The sequence below is a fragment of the Heterodontus francisci genome, chromosome 7 (genome assembly GCF_036365525.1).
Source record: "Heterodontus francisci isolate sHetFra1 chromosome 7, sHetFra1.hap1, whole genome shotgun sequence".
Lineage (NCBI taxonomy): Eukaryota > Metazoa > Chordata > Chondrichthyes > Heterodontiformes > Heterodontidae > Heterodontus > Heterodontus francisci.
Window position 1 is genome coordinate 35,373,865 of NC_090377.1, and position 14,412 is coordinate 35,388,276.

Below are 14,412 nucleotides of genomic sequence, written 5' to 3' on the forward strand. Positions count from 1 at the left end.
GATACCACTGGCTAGGAGTACATAAAGCCAATGACCTGCTGTCATATTCTTACTTGCTAACGCTAAAAATAGTTGAATTTATTTGTACTTTTATACTTCGCTGGTGACAAAAATCTCACCTCTTAACTCCAGCTCAGTTAAGGGCATTCTTGCTTCAGAGGCAGGGATAATTGTGCCTTCAAGGCACACTGCAGAACTTGAACACATAGGCCGGGATTTTAACAGCCCAGGTGCGATGGGCTGGGAGGCTAGTAGGATAGTAAAATGCTGGAAAGCTGTGTTGAGAGAGCTCCCCGAAGCAGTCCCACTGCTGTGCTATTTTATAAGTAAAAGGCAACGGCTCAGCCACCTGCCAACCGGAAGCGCACGACCAATTAAGGTAATTAAAAGGCCCAATTAAAGGTCACCTTCCCAGGCAACACAGCCCCCTGCCATGTGGTGTGGCTGCCAACTGCATGGAGATGGCCTCCTAGTGGCCTCTGGTTGGCGTAGAGGAGGCATCCAGGAATCACATGGTCCAAGGAGGGGGCCCACAGTAATAAAGGCTGCCGCTGTGGCCCTGCTGCAGCTGCTGGAGGGGTTTCCCCTCTGATCACTGAGGCCTACTTGCCTGGCCCTGACACAGAAATAAAATTTTCAACTCCTCCGTGAGGGTGCCTCAAAATGGAGGTTCTCCTTGCAGCATCAGCAGCGTTTACCTCTTTCGATGGGTGGCAGGCCCAGAGGCGGCCTCTTAATTGGTCACTGCTAGGAAGATTACCACCGCGGTCTTGGGACCCACATTTGGTCCTAATGTCGGGACTCACCCAATGCCAGTAAAATCCCAGCCATAGTCTTCAGTGCAGTATGGGAGGAGTTCCAGTTAAAGATATTGGCTGGAAAATTGCACCCCCTCACAGGAATGGGCTGGAGGTGAGGGGGGTATAATATTGAGTGGAACGCGGGGAATGCCATTCCCTTCACCTTCCTGCCCTGCTGCATTTTTACAAGCAGCGGGGAAGTGACAAGTGGCCTGCCCACCCCAGGCCAATTAAGGCCCTTTAGTTGCCAATTATTTGCCCCCTAAGGGCCTCATCCCACTGCTGCTGATATATTACCAGTGGCAGACAGGCACTTTGGCAGTTGAGGAGATCGCCCAGTAAAACCTGGCGGCATCCTTGCATGTTGGGGGAGGGCCCTCCTGATTGGGCTCCCTGTGCCCCATGGAGGGCCCCATCCCATGGCACAACCACCCCCGCTGGAGAACCTCCCCCCCCACCCCCCCAACCGACCACCGCCGCCTCGCTGTGCACCAGCCGTTTGTCCCCAGCGAGGCCCCACACACTTACCTCAATTCTGGGGCCTCCTCCATTGCTGCTCCTGTCACGGGGTGCAGTCGCAGCATGGGCCACCACTCCCAGTGGCGATGCTGGGAATGAAGAGCTGCCTGCCCACTGATTGACCGGTAGCTCTTGGAGGTGGGACCTCCTGCCTCAATATCGTGGAAGTCCCACCCGAAGCCATTTAAGGGCCTGGGCCATGTAAAATTACGATGTTGCTTCCAGGCCTGGTGGAAGTGGACTCGCCCTTGACCTTCTGGCTGGTGGGTGGGGCGCGCGCCCCAAAGTAAAATTCCCACCACTGTCTTTCTGATATAACACTGGCCAGGTGAGCTGGTTCTGGTGCATGTAAAAGGTCCAATGATATCTTTCAAAGATGAGCAGGAAGATCTATGTTTACTAATCCAACATTCTTCCCTCAAACAAAACAAGATTAATTGGCCATTCAGCTCATTTGCGGCTTGTGAGAACTTGGTAGCTGTGTTCCTCGATAATAGAACAAAGAACAAAGAACAAAGAACAAAGAAAATTACGGCACAGGAACAGGCCCTTCGGCCCGCCAAGTCTACGCCGATCCAGATCCTCTATCTAAACCTGTCGCCTATTTTCTGAGGGTCTGTATCTCTTTACTTCCTGCCCATTCATGTATCTGTCTAGATACATCTTAAAAGACGCTATCGTGCCCGCGTCTACCACCTCCGCTGGCAACGCGTTCCAGGCACCCACCACCCTCTGCGTAAAGAACTTTCCACGCATATCCCCCCTAAACTTTTCCCCTTTCACTTTGAACTCGTGTCCCCTAGTAATTGAATCCCCCACTCTGGGAAAAAGCTTCTTGCTATCCACCCTGTCTATACCTCTCATGATTTTGTACACCTCAATCAGGTCCCCCCTCAACCTCCGTCTTTCTAATGAAAATAATCCTAATCTACTCAACCTCTCTTCATAGCTAGCGCCCTCCATACCAGGCAACATCCTGCTGAACCTCCTCTGCACCCTCTCCAAAGCATCCACATCCTTTTGGTAATGTGGCGACCAGAACTGCACACAGTATTCCAAATGTGGCCGAACCAAAGTCCTATACAACTGTAACATGACCTGCCAACTCTTGTACTCAATACCCCGTCCGATGAAGGAAAGCATGCCGTATGCCTTCTTGACCACTCTATTGACCTGCGTTGCCACCTTCAGGGAACAATGGACCTGAACACCCAAATCTCTCTGTACATCAATTTTCCCCAGGACTTTTCCATTTACTGCATAGTTCACTCTTGAATTGGATCTTCCAAAATGCATCACCTCGCATTTGCCCTGATTGAACTCCATCTGCCATTTCTCTGCCCAACTCTCCAATCTATCTATATTCTGCTGTATTCTCTGACAGTCCCCTTCACTATCTGCTACTCCACCAATCTTAGTGTCGTCTGCAAACTTGCTAATCAGACCACCTATACTTTCCTCCAAATCATTTATGTATATCACAAACAACAGTGGTCCCAGCACGGATCCCTGTAGAACACCACTGGTTACACGTCTCCATTTTGAGAAACTCCCTTCCACTGCGACTCTCTGTCTCCTGTTGCCCAGCCAGTTCTTTATCCATCTAGCTAGTACACCTTGGACCCCATGCGCCTTCACTTTCTCCATCAGCCTACCATGGGGAACCTTATCAAACGCCTAACTGAAGTCCATGTATATGACATCTACAGCTCATCAATCAACTTTGTCGCTTCCTCAAAGAATTCTATTAAGTTGGTAAGACATGACCTTCCCTGCACAAAACCATGTTGCCTATCACTGATAAGCCCATTTTCTTCCAAATGGGAATAGATCCTATCCCTCAGTATCTTCTCCAGCAGCTTCCCTACCACTGACGTCAGGCTCACCGGTCTATAATTACCTGGATTATCCCTGCTACCCTTCTTAAACAAGGGGACAACATTAGCAATTCTCCAGTCCTCCGGGACCTCACCCGTGTTTAAGGATGGTGCAAAGATATCTGTTAAGGCCCCAGCTATTTCCTCTCTCGCTTCCCACAGTAACCTGGGATAGATCCCATCCGGACCTGGGGACTTGTCCACCTTAATGCCTTTTAGAATACCCAACACTTCCTCCCTCCTTATGCCGACTTGACCTAGAGTAATCAAACATCTATCCTAACCTCAACATCCGTCATGTCCCTCTCCTCGGTGAATACCGATGCAAAGTACTCGTTTAGAATCTCACCCATTTTCTCTGACTCCACGCATAACATTCCTCCTTTGTCCTTGAGTGGGCCAATCCTTTCTCTAGTTACCCTCTTGCTCCTTATATATGAATAAAGGGCTTTGGGATTTTCCTTAACCCTGTATGCTAAAGATATTTCATGACCCCTTTTAGCGCTCTTAATTCCTCGTTTCAGATTGCGCCTACAATCCCGATATTCTTTCAAAGCTTCGTCTTTCTTCAGCCGCCTAGACCTTATGTATGCTTCCTTTTTCCTCTTAGCTAGTCTCACAATTTCACCTGTCATCCATGGTTCCCTAATCTTGCCATTTCTATCCTTCATTTTCACAGGAACATGTCTCTCCTGCATGCTAATCAACCTCTCTTTAAAAGCCTCCCACATATCACATGTGGATTTACCTTCAAACAGCCGCTCCCAATCTACATTCCCCAGCTCCTGCCGAATTTTGGTATAATGCTTTTATTGGATTCCCTGAGTGAAGTCTCATTCTGCTGATTGCAAAATGCAAAGCTAAGGCTGCTCACTAAAACAGCAGGCATTAAGGCCCACAAAAATGGATCCTTCCAACAGTGAATCTTACATAAATAAAGGCAAAATACTGCGGATGCTGGAAATCTGAAATAAAAACAAGAAATGCTGGAAATACTCAGCAGGTCTGGTAGCAGCTGTGGAGAGAGAAGCAGAGTTAACATTTCGGCTCAGCGACCCTTCTTCGGAACGAATTTTACATGTTTGAGCAGTTTTCTATTTATTTGTCAGCCAGTGAGTTAAGGTCTGTGTTTCAGGAACTAGTAGTCGCACAGGTTTTGTACAATACAAAGATACCCTTGGATGACTGTGTATGGGCACCTTTGTTCTGTTGTAGACATAGTGAGATTGATTTTGCGTTTTGTGTGACTGGCCTGTTGCTCATACTTGAAGACACAAGATGTCCACAATGTTGAGGCTCTTTTACATCAGGCAGGGTGACAGATGAGTGTCTCACTGCAGCTCATCAGATTGAGGCCTACCAAAATAGGGATGTGCAAACTGCTGAATGTTCGTGAGCTGCAAGCTAACTACCTGCCTCTCAAAGCCTGTTTTAAGAAGGCAGGTGGCTGGTGGAATGTTAATGAGGCCTGATCATTAACACGGAGCAAACCTCCCACTGCAGTTCCCAGCTGGGTGCCATGCACACCCTGTCAATGTTTCACTCGAGTGTAAAATCCACACACCCACCCTTAGATTCAGTGCATAGTCTGCTAATCTATCCAAAAACATTAGAAAGTTCTTGGGAAAAGCCCAAATTTTGACAAACACCAGTTGGAATCGTTTAGTAAGGATGAACCATTAAATGCAACAGATTTTATCAGGCACAATCAGACACAGCTGGATTTTACTGCAGGCTTTGGGAACCCGATATCAGGACCAGCCCACATTTGCTGGCAGCAAGACTGGTATCGCAATCTTCTGAGAGGCAGTCTTCTAATTGGCAACCTCCGAGCTCGTTATCTTATTAAGGATGGTGGGTGGGCTCCCAATGACGCAGGCCCAATCAGAAGGCTGGCAGCTCTAGAGTGTCAGTAGCCCCACCTGGAGAAGTGGGTGCTGCTGAAGCAAGTTGGGGACTACGAGGGTACCCCAATATGGAGGCGTTCTCAGAGGCATGAATCAAAATCAAACATGATGAGGGCCGAAACTGGTAGGCCTCTCGGAATGGAGGGGAAACCCCTCTGGAGGAATTGTTTGGGGTTATGGATGTGGCCTTTCCTGCCCGCAGCTTTGTCATAGGGACATGGAGCCCCCAGCTCCAACGGCATCCCCAGCCGGCGTCAGAAAGGCTGCCTCCATTGAGCTGGCGGCCTTTGTAGTTGGCAAGGGGCTGCTCTGCCGACGGCAAAATGTCTGCGAGGTTGCAGAATCAACCCAATTGGTGCCTTAACCATCTTGATTGGCTGTGCACCACCATGGAGTGTGGAGATGGTGGTGTAGTGGTAATGTCACAGGACTGTCAGCAGCCTGGACTAATGTCCTGGGGACTCGGGTTCAAATCCCACCTTGGCAGCTGGTGGAATTTAAATTCAATTAATTAAAATCTGGAATTGAAAGCTAGTCTCAGTCATGGTGCCATGAAACTATCATCAATTGTTGTAAAAACCCATCTGGTTCACTAATGTCCTTTAGGGAAGGAAATCTGCTATCCTTACCTGGTCTGGCCTACATGTGGCTCCAGAACCACAACAATGTGATTCACTCTTAACTGCCCTCTGAAATGGTCCAGCAAACCACTCAGTTCAAGGGCAATTGGAATGGGCAATAAATGCTGACCTTGCCAGCGACACCCACATCCCAAGAAATAATTTTTTAAAATTCCCAGGCAGTGGGAATGCTTCTAGGAGCCGTCCAAACATGGCTTCCCCCTATTTTCCCAGCCCTTCTGCCTCCAAGCCTACCACTACAAATTGGGCAAATTCAGCCCAATAGTTCCCTTTTAAAGACATGTATCCTCCCATTTTCTTCCCTGCATTTGGCCCTCATCATGTGATTCATTTTGGTAGGAAGAACATGGAGAGACGATATAAAATAAAGGATACAATTCTAAAGGGGGTGCAGGAGCAGACGGACCTGAGTGTATATGTGCATAAGTCATTGAAGGTGGCAGGACAGGTTGAGAGAACAGTTAATAAAGCACACAGTATCCTGGGCTATAATAATAAGGGCATAGAGTACAAGAGCAAGGAAGTTATATTGAACTTGTATAAGACACTAGTTCGGCCTCAGCTGGAGTATTGCGTCCAGTTCTGGGCGCCGCACTTTAGGAAAGACGTTAGGGAATTGGAGAGAGTATAGAAAAGATTCACGAGAATGGTTCCAGGGATGAGGAAGTTCAGTTGTGAAGATAGATTGGATAAGTTAGGACTGTTTTTCTTGGAGAAGAGAAGGCTGAGAGGAGATTTGATAGAGGTATTCATAATTATGAGGGGTCTGGACAGAGTAGATCGAGAAAAATTGTTCCCACTCGTGAAAGGATCGAGAACAAGAGGGCACAGATTTAAAGTATTTGGTAAGAGAAGCAAAAGTGACATGAGGAAAAACTTTTTCACGCAGCGAGTAGTTACAGTTTGGAATACATTGCCTGAGAGTATGGTGGAGGCAGGTTCAATTGAGCATTCAAAAGGGAATTAGACAGTTATATGAAAAAGAAGAATATGCAGGGTTATGGGGAGAAGGCAGGGGAATGGAATTGAGTGAATTGCTCTTCCAGAGAGCCGATGCAGACACGATAGGCCGAATGGCCTCCTTCTGCACTGTAACAATTCTGTGATTATGCAGGTTTCTCTTCATCAGATGTTGTCTTTCAATCAGAAGACTGGGCAATGCAGGCCACAAGATTCTCCGCAATACCTAATCATCCAGCATCAAATACCATTGATGCTGTTTTATAGGAGAGGATTCTCCTTCATCCACATCATGTATGGCTAAGGTTGAACATCCTGGTTTATCCTACAGACTCCTTTAGATGCCATGAGTAGCCTTTTTAGGTCTTCTCATTGTTTTGCATCTAAATATGAAAGTATAGTGTCTAATTTCCCTAATAGTTCAGTATTAGCTAACCGATAGTAGGAGGTTCAACTTGAGAATTGTCTAGGCCTCCTTCTGCCTCATCCTCACTATCCCTTTCATCTTTCACTGTCCCTACTACCTGACATACCTTTGCTTGCTTATCTTCCTCCTGGTGGTGATATTGTTTCAACATATTGAAATGACACAGCCAATTCTTTTTCTGACGATCTGGGGTGTCAATCAAATAATTTACTTTACCAATCCTTTTCAGTGGTTCACCCTAGAAAGGCAGTAATACTGGTTGAAATGTTCAGGTCTTGGCATGCTGTCTGCCCATTTCTTCATGGTTGTTTGGGAAGCTTTCAGGTGTTCCTGAGCCACTTTGCAGGCTCTCGTGAGCCGTTCCCGGAACACGGATTCATAATCTACCACGGAGGATTTGTCCCTCTACTCTAAAAATTTTTCTTTGATTAGTTTTAGAGGAGAGTTTTAGGGGCGGCACAGTGGTTAGCACCACAGCCTCACAGCTCCAGTGACCCGGGTTCAGTTCTGGGTACTGCCTGTGCGGAGTTTGCAAGTTCTCCCTGTGACCGCGTGGGTTTCTGCTGGGTGCTCCGGTTTCCTCCCACAGCCAAAGACTTGCAGGTTGATAGGTGAATTGGCCATTGTAAATTGCCCCTAGTGTAGGTAGGTGGTTGGAGAATGGTGGGGATGTGGTAGGGAATGTAGGATTAATATAAATGGGTGGTTGTTGGTCAGCTCAGACTCAGTGGGCCGAAGGGCCTGTTTCAGTGCTGTATCACACTCTCTCTATGGTCTCTTACCTCACGTCCATAAACTAATTCAAAACGACTAACACCAGTAAACTCATTCAGTGAATCCCTGGGGGCGAGTGAAAGAAATTTCAGCCTTTTGTCCTAATTATGGGGATATTCATGTCAGTTTGCCCTGATCATCATTTTGAGGGTCTGATGGTACTGTTCTAAAACCCCTTGTATCTGTGGGTGGTAGGCTGAGGACTTTAACTGTGTTATACCCAGATTAATCATCACTTTCTGAAAAATTTTTGACATAAAATTGGAACCTTGATCTGACTGAATCTCAATCGGTATCTAGTGAAGAACTGAATTAACTTTTCTACCACTACCTTAGCAGAAATTGTTCTCAAGGGAATGGCCTCTGGGAACCAAATAGCCATATCCGTAATAGTGAGTATATATTGATGTCCCATTTTTTTTTGGGACAGGTCCCACGCAGTCTACCAACACCCTACTAAATGGTTCCCCAAAAACTTTCATGGAAATTAGAGGTGCTGGTTTTCTGGCAGATTGCGGTTTTCCCACAATCTGTCACAAATGACACATTTTACAAAACTGCACCATATCCTTGTAAAGACCTGGCCAGTATAAATGTCGACTTATATGTGATTGGGTCTTCCGGATCCCCACATGTCCCGCTGTAAGAATTTCATGTGCTATCCTTAATATTTCCCAGCGATACTTGGGTGGTACAACTATCTGGTGAACAACCGTCCATTCTTCGTCCGCAGATCTGTGAGGAGATCTCTACTTCCTCATTAGAACCCCATTTTTAATATAGTAGCTTTGCAGAACTCCCTTTGCCTCAGCTTCAGTTAGAGCCGATTGTGCCACTTTACTTAACTCTGGATCGGCTTGCTGAGCCTTGAGCAGAGAAGACTTATTGAACATTTCCTTCGGATTATCCAAATCCCCAAAGAAAGTTTCAGATATTCGCCTGTCTGTCTGTGGTGCCAATCTGATCTCCGACAGTGTAACTTGTTTAACCATTGCTCAGGTCACTACACATGAAGGAAAAATTTCTGGAATCTTTTCCTGCAACTGCTCTGTCTCTTTGACTTCACTTGGTCTTTCCGTGACTAATGGCGAAGCTACTACCTTCGCTTCGGCCAAATCATTCCCAGGAGTAGGTCAACTCCATGTACAGGCAAACTATGGACAACTCCTATGGTTACTGTTCCAGACATTAGGTCACACTCCAGGTTCACCCGATATAAAGGTACGGGTCTATATTCCCCACCAATACCATTCACTAAAACCTTGGCATTCAGTGCGCTCTCTGGTGGAAGTTATTCCTTTCCCCAGCAAAAGAGTTTGGGTGGCTCCTGTATCCCTAAGTATAACTATAGGTTTACCTGCCTCACTTGAGGGATAAGGAGTTATTTTTCCTTTTGACAAAAATTCCCTGTAACTTTCAGGAATCTTGTTCACGCCCCCTGCATTCACAGCGATTTTTGTACTTGGCCTTACAGCTGCAGTCAGAGCTACAGCGTGATCTGTCGTACTCTCAGTCAGGGCCCCTTTCTCTACATTCGCCTTGTGTACCCAATAAGTCCTGAAAAGTGTGGCACCTGGGACAAAGTATGTAGGCATCATGGTTGCTTCCCGGGATGTGGGCACACACCTGTAGGAAATACTTTTGGTGGTCGCAGACCAGTTGAACATTGATGGAATGGAAGCCCTTCCTGTTGACAAAGGTGGCTGACTGCTCTGTTGGAGCCTTGAGGGCCACATGAGTGCAATCTTGCACCTGGGGGAAATCCAGCGACGCCTCTGAAGCTGATGGCCCTCTCTGCCTGACTGTCATGGTCGGTCTGGTAGCACACATAGTTGCCGGCCTTCATGAGCTGGGCATTGGTCATCTCCTTGATGCAGCGGTGGGCTGCTGCCTGGAAGACCATGTCCCCGGTGGATATCTGGAAAGATCCAGACACATATAAGTTGAGTGCCCGGTGACCTTCAGGACCTCTGGCATAGGGTGACCACCGAATCCTATAGGTCGTGACTTGTCCTGCAGCAGGACGCATAAGTTGGTGACAACCTCCCTGAAGAGCCGCAGTCTTCGCTGACAGTGCCACTCAGACATTTGGAGGTAGCTGAGTCGAGTCTGGAGCACTCTCTGGAGCAGGTTGGCCCTTGTTGGCTCTCATTATCAAGCTTCATGGGCAGACACAGCTGCCTCATGGCCCTCCCTCCGTCTGAGGTGCTGCATCACTGACGGGGTGTACGAGACCCATGCCAGCTGATCCGTCAGCCTCCAGAATGCTGTCCTTCCAGAGATGAACTTTCTTTGGCATCTTTGCCTTTGCTTCTTCCTTCGGCTTATGTATTAATGTCCCTCAGTGCCCACCCTTGCTGAGAGCCAGCCCAGCACCCAGTAGTATGGCCACCCGACCCTCTCACCCTGTAGTATGGCTACCCCACCCTGTCACCTGAGACCAACCAGCCGGGTACTGCCACTGAGACCAAGCCCATGGGTACTGCCACCCGAGACCAAGCCCCCCCCCCAGTATTGTTACCCGAGACCAAGCTCACCTGGTACTGCCACCCAGAGCCAAGCCCACCCAACACTGCCACCTGAGACCAAGCCCACCTGGCACTGCCAGCCGAAACCAAGCCCACTCAGTACTGCCACCCGAGACCAAGCCCCCCCAGTATTGTTACCCGAGACCAAGCTCATCCGGTACTGCCACCCAGAGCCAAGCCCACCCAACACTGCCACCTGAGACCAAGCCCACCTGGCACTGCCAGCCGAGACCAAGCCCACTCAGTACTGCCACCCGAGACCAAGCCCACCTGACCCTCTCACCTGACACCAAGCCCTCCCATGCAGAGTGCACAACACTGCAGGTCAACAATGGCTTCCGCTGCCCCTTTTCACCAGTCCAGTACTCGTCATGCCTGCCTTCCCGTAGTGGCACTGAGGTCAGTGTCAGCACCTTTCAATGGCCGGGGATCCGAACGCACCTGAGGCCTGCCTACCATTCACTTAATTCCAAACCCCCCGCCATTGAATTGCAATCAATTGTTTGCTGATGTATTACAACGACCTGTTCAGCAATTCAAATGGCAGTCCCGTCGCGTCAGGACTGTGACACTGCCTTGAAGCTTTCCCGGAGCTGACTAAATCTGGAACCAACGTCATAACATCGGATTTCCAAGCGGGTATGTCCATTGCTATTCTTTGGTCCCCCACGCCGCATCTATTCCCGTTCCTAATGGCCTCACTAAATTCCGCCCTATATCTGCACAACATAAAGGCAGGCTCAGCTGGAATACTATATTTTAAAAATATACAATATAAATGTATTGCTCCTTCCTATTAATCCATAATTCTGACTATTTTGCAGTCACTGTGACGAAATGAATTTTCAGATGTTATTGCATGTCAACTTAATGGAATCCCTTTACAGTCCAAGGCTAGCATGTTCAGTTTTCGACAAAGACATTCTAGCTTTTAATTAAGAAACTGGAATTTCTAAAATACATAAACTGGATGTCGAGGCCCAAAATTTAGTCTCTGCTGCACTTCATGAACAGACTTATGCCATATATAACAGCGACAGTCTAATTTGAGAAGTTTATATTATGAATAATATATATTATTGTAATGTGGCAGCAATTATGCTATTCAGACCTCCAGACAATTTTCCAATCATTTCAATAGAAATAAGAGGTAACCAATTTTGTTAAGACACAGTGGTTGCCTTTCTTTATTTGTGCTATTTAGAAAAAGATAATGAAGGATAATAGGGAAATACAAGACAATCTAGATTACATCATAGGAGGATAGTATCTATCTGCTGTGATCCTCACAAACTATGGTGGATTTATGTCTCAGGAGCAATGTATGTGGAGGCTGCGATGAACTGGGGAAACTGTAACAGATTTGTGTTGCTGGCTTAAAATCCTACTTCCAGAGTGCAGTAGTTCAAGGTGAATGTTTACCATTTCAAGAGCAATTAGGGAATAAATGTGGGTCTTACCAGCAACAACCATATCCTAAAAATGTTGCAAGCTGACTCAGAGTCAAACTCCAGGGGAGTCCAGCCATTGCTAATGGCTGTAAATGAGTGTCACAATAGGAAGATGTATAATGCAGATACAGCAGACCTGTCAGGTGGAACAACAGTTAATAATGCAGCCATGACCATTACAGAGTGTTCTTTGCATTTATGCATTCTGCTACCTCCTCACACTTGAGGAATGACAACTTGACCTATTGCTGTTGTTGATGTCAGCTGTGGCTCAGTGTTGGCACTCTTCCCTCTGAGTTGGCAGGTTGTGGGTTTAAGTCACAGTCCCAAGACTTGAGCACAAAAATATAAGCTGAGAATCCAGTACAATACTGAGGGAGTGCTGCACTGTCGGAGGTGCTGACTTTTGGTTGAGATGTTAAACTAAGTTCCCGTCTGCCCTCGCAGGTGGATGTAAAAGATCTCATGGCCCTATTTCAAAGAAGTGCAGGGGCGTTATCCCCAGTGTTCTGTCCAATGTTTACCCTTCAATCAACATCACTAGGAACAGGCTATCTGATCATCATCATATTGCTCTTTGTGACACCTTACTATGCACAAATTGGCTGCCACATTTCCTACATTACGATAGTAACTACATTTCAAAAGTCAGTTCCGAAGAAGGGTCACTGACCCGAAACGTTAACTCTGCTTCTCTTTCCACAGATGCTGCCAGGCCTGCTGAGTGGTTCCAGCATTTCTTGTTTTTACTTCAAAAGTACTTCATTGGCTGTAAGGTGTTTTGAAACATCCTGAAGACATGAAAGGCACTATATAAATGCAAGTCTTTCTTTTCTTTCTCTGGGAAGCGCAAGAGGGTCAGGACAAATATACTTCTGAAATACAATCTTACTTCTTTTCCACTTTATCTCAGTAATATTACTTCTGCTTTCATACAGCCAGGTAGGGTGCTATTTTACTTAAGGCAGCTGCTTTTCTTAACTGTTTTGTTGGCATGGCTGTGTTTCTGGTTTCCCTGGCCTTTAATTTAAATTTTAGTGGGAGAGTGAAAGGATACAGTGTTATGGTATGTAAGGAGAACATGATTTGTTTGCTGTGCTACTGTGATAACCAGGGCAGGCTACCTTTATGACCCTGCGTGAGGCTTTATGCAAGTCTATTTATATTGGCTTCTTCTAGTAGCCAGGGCCACACACCCACACAGACACAGGAGAATAAAGATGGATGCTTACAGAGTGAAGCACATGTCAGAATGCTGAAACTTGTGCTGTCTTTTGCAGCAACCAAACCAAACCAAACATGGTGTCAGAAGTGGCAGATTTCATCATAAATATGAAAGTTTAGGACATTGCCGATATGTTGGGAGCAGAAATTTAGCAATCTAAAAGATTTGCATCTTTTCTTCAAACATCGGAATAATGAGTACCATCTGAGTGACTTGATCATAGTTCTGTGTAGTCAAAATGGCATATTGCCAGATTCCGGCACTGCACCCGATGTGCTGCAAAGGGAATTTAGAGGCGAGCTGAAAAGTTTTAAAGGATTGTGGCCAGGTTATCAATAGCTAGAGAACTGGATAAGAAGCCAAAGACAGTCCAGAAAGCTACCCTGAGAGCTATAATGGGTTAGGAGTGCAAAGAGAGGTTGAGCACTCTTGGAATGAGTGAGGATGATGCAAAAGAACCAAGCAAAATAATTGACAAATTTTCTGAACTTTTGCACTTACAAGCAATATTTTTTATAGTGCCAGCCAGCTGCCAAATAAGAGTGTTGACCAGTTTGTGGTCTGGTTAAGACAGACAGTTAGCTAAGCCCTGCGAGTTTGGTATACTACTTCAAGAGATGTTGAGAGATCGGCTGGTGCTATGCTGTCGAGATGAACAGGCTCAAACCAGTATGTGATCTCAAAAAGGCTATCGCAGTCTTTGAAGTTAGTGAGGCTGCTCATTAACAACCCAACGTTGTTGGAGGGCAAGAAGAGGTGCACCGGAGCCATGTCAAATTATCTTCCCAGCCCAAGATACGGTCGAAGCAGACCATATTGTGTGAAGAAATGTTAGTAAAATACATCACACAGCCAAAGCCCACACAAAGAAGCTACAAGGTTTCCAACACGTGTTCCAACTGCGGAGGAAGTCATGGAAAAGGATGAGAAAAATATCCGGCATATGGAAAGGTCTGAAGAAAAAACAACAAGGCAAACAATTTCCAGGCTGCCTACAAAAGGAAAGCTCTAGCATTACATCAAATACAGGACGATAATGACATTAAAAAAAGTCTTACATTTATACAGTGCCTTTCACAATTACTGGTCGTCGCAAAGCACTTTCCAGCCAATGAAGTACATTTTTTTGTTAGACTCAGTGGATGACACATATGCTGTGGAGGAAGTTGGAGCCCTCCATATTAATGATGAAGGAAAAAAAATGACTGTACCGTTATTTTGCAGCAATAAATTGATAGAATGCAAAGTTGATATAGGAGCAACATGCAATGTCATCTCATTCAGGCAGTTGTGTGAGATTGAC

At 46.4% G+C, this 14,412-nt stretch overlaps 1 protein-coding gene across 4 annotated transcripts in view; it reads right to left on the minus strand.

Moving 5' to 3' along the window:
- The window catches only part of arhgap15 (Rho GTPase activating protein 15), an 806,049-nt gene that overhangs the window by 742,701 nt on the left and 48,936 nt on the right, over nucleotides 1–14,412 (minus strand). The window contains exon 1 of one of the 4 annotated variants that reach the window (XM_068034999.1): nucleotides 12,558–12,579. The exons of the other annotated variants lie outside the window; for them this stretch is intronic. The gene's annotated coding sequence lies outside the window, so the exon portion shown is untranslated. Of the gene's footprint in view, nucleotides 1–12,557; nucleotides 12,580–14,412 lie in introns of those variants that run through there. 4 annotated transcript variants of the gene reach the window in all.